This window comes from Hyalella azteca, unplaced genomic scaffold, assembly GCF_000764305.2.
Source record: "Hyalella azteca isolate HAZT.00-mixed unplaced genomic scaffold, Hazt_2.0.2 contig17328, whole genome shotgun sequence".
In the NCBI taxonomy this organism is placed as follows: domain Eukaryota; kingdom Metazoa; phylum Arthropoda; class Malacostraca; order Amphipoda; family Hyalellidae; genus Hyalella; species Hyalella azteca.
In genome coordinates, this window is record NW_025947115.1 from 158,254 (window position 1) to 163,985 (window position 5,732).

Genomic DNA, 5,732 nt, shown 5'->3' on the forward strand with positions numbered 1-5,732 from the left:
ACCCCAAGAGCTGGGGTAACAAAGACCATCACTTTTTTTGAAATTACATAAAGACTATGAGAGGCAGGAGCCAGCAATTTATGGTGAGTGAAGCTAGAGTATAGACCTGTATTTTGCACGTTTCAATTCAAGTTTAATTTAGCTAGTAAAAAAATGGCATCATTTATAAAAAAGAAAGTGGTCTAAGTTACCCCATTTTACGGAACCTCATTTAGCAAAGGCTCCAGTTAAGAAAAAAATTGATTAAAAACAAAGAATATTGATTACATTTACCGTGCTCAGCAAAACAAATTTCACTTATCAAAAAATTAGTGCATCGTCAGTCATCACAAAATTGTGCATAGAATGTCATATATAGAATTGTGCACCAGGCATCATAGAATGAAAAGTAATTGACCTAAACTATGCTTTATTTCTCCATATCAATAAACTAAACCATCTTACATCCCACGATGTTTCATACAATGTGCTCAAGCAGCGTTGTCCATTAAGGTGGGACTTGGCATCAGGGACCCAACGTCAAACTGCGTGTAACAGGGTCAGATTTTCATTATAAAAACAGCCTGGAGTCGAATTAACCTAACCTTAATTTCCCTCAGATAGTTTGTCGAGGTAGACACAACCATGTCAAAGAGCATGGTCATCCTTAAAAGGAAAAGGCCTGCGGTCCTAACCCAACCTCAAAGTAAATTACCATGTGGCCCTGCTATAAAAAAATAACTTGGCACTCCACACCTAACCCCAGATTCCATTAGCTAAAATAACCAGACGTCCTAAATCTAAGCTGTCGTTAACCAGACAAGTCTCATTCGACAGCAGAAGGGACCCGAAAGGGACCTGGAAGGGTCCCACCGTATCTGCGGAAGATCTCCGCTGCTTCCGCGGGAGAGGCACCTTAGTCACTCGTGCTTGGGCATGAATGACTGAGGCGCAGCGGGTTGTGAATGAAGCTTCATCAGAATCAATGAAGCACCTGGTTTACAGAGGCTGAAAATGATTAAAAATTGAACTCAACACCATATGACCTGAAAAAGTTATAAATGGGGCAAAAAACAAGTTACAGGAGACACTTCTTTATAAATATTGACGTCATCAGGGTCACAATGGAGTGAGATATACTTCAATCGACATCAATACCCACATTGGCCCCATTTATGATCAAAAATAGGATATTCGCAACGGAAATCCGACAATCACTTTCACTTAAACGGTTCAGTCTCACTGTAAATGGGAGAAGAAAATTGATTAACGCACAAAATTATTCAGCAGAGGCTGCGCTAGTTACCATCTAAACAGGAAAGTTCTTGCGGAATGAGGGAAATTCTCAACATGACATTTTCAACGACAAATTGCAGCCGCTTTATGAGGAGCTGTGACATGTGCCACCCATCGTTGTGTAGCTTTTAATGTAAAGCTTTAGCAAAAAACCCGAAACAGATACAATGCCTCATTCAGAAGTTATGTTGAAATTACAATGAGAAAAAATGTAAAAAACACCCCTTAGACAATAATTTTTTCTGGAAATATCAATATCTCAGAAACAAAACCTACATCAATCTATAGAATATTGCCTGTGAGAAAACCTATGTAAAGTTTGAACATGATCACGAAACATGCAACTGAGATATGAACAAAAAAACTATTATTTTTTCGCAAAAAATGACCGCCCATCATGTTTACATGATTTAATAAAGAAAAACCGATAGATTCTGGATGAGTCATACATCAAAATGTTCAACAGGTTCCAGAGAGTCTGTGTATGAATTTTAATCAAAATCGCTTACGAGAAACAGGTTCATTTTTTCGCACAACTGAAATTTTTTCTAGAACTCGACCACATTTTTGTGTTTACACATTTTTAATATGAAAAATTTTTTTTCCGGCTCAAAACCTACACAAATAGTTAGCCAATCTAGTTTACAAGGCAGTGGAAAAAGTTTGAACAAAATCGGAGTAACTGTTGCCAAGATACGATACAAAAAGTAAACTTTTTACCTCCATCTATATTTTCCTGGTACTGAGTATAAAGTTGCAAAGATCCAAGTATCAATTCGCGAAAGACGCGGGGTAAAACCCGGGGTGGCCCCCCATTTTTACTTAACAACAGCAACAAGTAAAAATCACAGAAAATGTCATTTATTCTACCTCTACATCATCTACAATGAAGAAGGAGGACTTCGGAATACTGTTAGTAATGGATGAGTACACTCTGCATGCTTCAAATGTTTTAAAATCAAGTTTTATTCCAAGTGTCCCAAGTAGCCCCATTTGACAGGGCTACTTAGGACACTCTTTTTTTTTTTTGCTTCTGGCACCTTACCCATGGTGCAGAGGGTGGATGCAGCGTCATCAATATATGGGTTTTTAAGCCCTAAGTGTCGCCGGGTAATTTCAAGATGCATCGCCAGGTAATTTTTAATGAAAAGCCATTTATGCTGAGTAATGAAAAACTATTTACAAGCCAGGAACTCATTTACAAGGTTGCATGCACATGTTACCCCAAATAACTAATTTTACCCTAAAAACAGTCCAATTGTATAGCAAGTGTCAACTGAACATGTGATAATGCAGTCTGACCGCTCTAATGTGACCGCAACTACGTAATCGTAAACTTGATGTTTACATTTTTTTGGTGAGAACTCATCGCAACTGATTTCTGGACAAGCATACTGATCAATCCAACATACCGGAAACCTCACTTTTTTTAAATAGTTGGCCAAAGACTGATAAATATATTAAATGAAAGAATTTCAATCTAATTGTGTCGGCAAGATCTTCTGAAGGCATAAATTTTGCTACTGAAGCGTCGCCAAAGATCTTGCAATATTCATCCACTGTCTGCACAGTGGCACCTTACAAATAGCATATGGAATTTTTTTGGAGAAGCCATGTGATAGCCCCTGCAAAGAGCTTTGAAATGAGCCAAAACTTGTTTATGAAATGTTTCATGGTAAGAAGTCATGAATGAAAAACATTCTAAATCATCCCGAGTAGCCCCGGTTGATGGTAGTTTAGCTGCTATAATCAAGCTTGGTCTTAGTTCCATGCATGCGTAGATGGTTGGAATAGTGATGTCATACCAAACTATTGTGCACCAGATTTCCGCAAAACACTAGGTCTAGCGGAAAAATGTCAAGATCCGCAGAGCAAAAGTCCAAGTCAACAAGTGAGAACATCAATATACGGACGAAAGTTGATAGTCAACATTGCTTTACTAAATAATGATAAACTGTTTTTGTAGAAAGAATACTATGGTTTGAGACTTTTAGTTTTAAATAAGTCAGTGAATATACTAGGAATCTTTTAAGTAGAGTAAACGCAGTATATTCCGACACATTAAGGACGCATCAAGAAATGAAAAACTATAAAAAATAACCGTATGCGTTACTCAAGTTCTGTTTGCTTTATGTGACTCGCAAAACACCGTACTACGCGCCAGCAACAATGAAACATCACAAAATGTTGCCATATTTATTTAAAAGCCTTTAGAATGCAAACCTACCAAATCCCTATATTCCGACACTGTGTGTGGCAATATTCGGCACGTGGTGAGGCGTATTCCGTCCGCTCTTCAAATTCTACTGATACGTAATGCCGTCATCCACGTGTTTGAATTCCGTTCGCTGTGTGAGCTGTATTGGAATACAACACGGCTTTGAATAAGAACACTAATGAATATTGAACACTACTTAATTACGCTTTCAATTAACAACTATTAAGCTTTTAATTAAGCATATTTTAATTTTTGTACAATGTACATAGCTTGGAACGATCTGTGTGTGTCCAATTCAAGTTGTGACGGAATTAGTTTTCATGTGTCTAAATCCATTTCTCAACTTAATCATCTATTAATTTATTTACCACTTGAAATCAGCAGATACAAGTATACTTAAAGGATTCCTAAAATATTCGCAGATGTATTTAAAAGTCTCAAACCATAATATTCTTCCTATACAAACAGTTATTCACTATTTGGTAGAGCATGGTCAACTGTCAAATTTGACACATTTTTTGATGATCTCACTGGGTAGCGTGCATTGTCTCTCTTTGGATCTCAATATTTTCCCGCTAGATGGCCAAGACCTTGTGTTTTGGCAGTAGTTCGATGCGCAAATGTATGACGTCACCATTCAGTGTGGAATTCTAGAGGGATATTAAATTAACCAGTACACATAGCATATTGGAAAGCAGGACCTGAAATCTTGGAAAGACCAGGAACTTTACACTTTCAGTCAATTATGTACATATCCTATCCCTTTTCAGAATTCCAGCTGTGATTGATTGATAAGATTGTGATTTTAGCCCCTTTCAGCTTTCCAGCTGTGATTGGTTAATGGAATCCCGCCCCCAAATATGGTATATGTGCTACAGTACTGGTTAACTAAATACTTAACTTAAAACTTGATCATTATGAACAAAGGGCCTGGAAAATTTTCTAAAAATCCAATAAATAAAATAAAAAATATCTATCAAACAAGAGACATCCAAATTATTCTATAACAACCCTGATGTACTATACAATAGGAACAGTTTGTCCATTTATGATCCATCTTTACATTTATAGTCAGTAACATGGCAGAGCACTGCATCAAAGGAAAGCTTTTCACTTTGGGTGGAAAGCATTTTTATAAGTGAACTTCCATTCTTAGAATTCCAGCTTGTCACCATTTCAACCATCAACGAACGCATGAAACTAAAACAAAACTTAATATAAAGGAAAAACTAGAGAGGTGACGCCGTGACGGAATTACCCATGATGTCGGAATATACCGCGTTTACCATATACTTCATACTTGTATTTGCTGATTTTAAGTGGTAAATAAATCAACAGATGATTGATTTAAGAGACGGTTTTAGACACATAAAAACTAATTCCGACACAGGGTGTCAAAATTATGACACACAGGGTGTCGTTTACTGTCGTATTCTGACACAGCTCACAGGGTGTCAGAATTCCAACGCAGGGTGTCTGAATTACGAATTACAATTTTGAAGGGCTGTTTTAGTCTCACAATATATTATTAGAATTAGTCTCACAATATATTGCATTTATTCACAGTGTTTCACAGTGTTGGAATTAAGCGATTTTGTAGATTTGAATTCTAAAGGCTTTTAAATAATTATAAATATGGCAACAGATTATGTTGTTTCATCATTGCTGGGGCATAGCCTAGTGTGGTGTTTTGAGAGTGATGTAAACCAATCAGAACTCAAGTTGCGCATACAGTGATCTATTTACCACTGTGCAGAGAGTGAACAAAAATTTAAAGATCTACGGCAACGCATTATCGGCAAAATTTTTGCCTTCAGAAGATCTTGCCGACACATTTAGATTGAAATTCTTGCATTTAATATATTTCTCAGTCTTCAGCCAACTATTTAGAAAAAAAGTAAGGTTTCCGGTACGTTGGATGGATTACGATGCAGCGAAGCTCGTCCGGAAATCAGTTGCGATGAGTTCCCGCAAAAAATGTAAACAACATTTTTTCGATTGCGTAGTTTCGGTCGCATTAGAGCGGTCAGACTGCTTTATTACTTGTTCAGTTGACACTTGCTGTACAACCGGACTGTTTTTAGGGTAAAATTAGTTATTTGGGGTAACACGTGCATGCAACCTTGTAATAAGTTCGTGGCTTGTAAATAGTTCGTCATTACTCAGTGTAAATGGCTTTTCATTAAAAATTACCCGGCGACGCATCTTTAAAATGGCCGGCGACGCTTTGGGCTTAAAA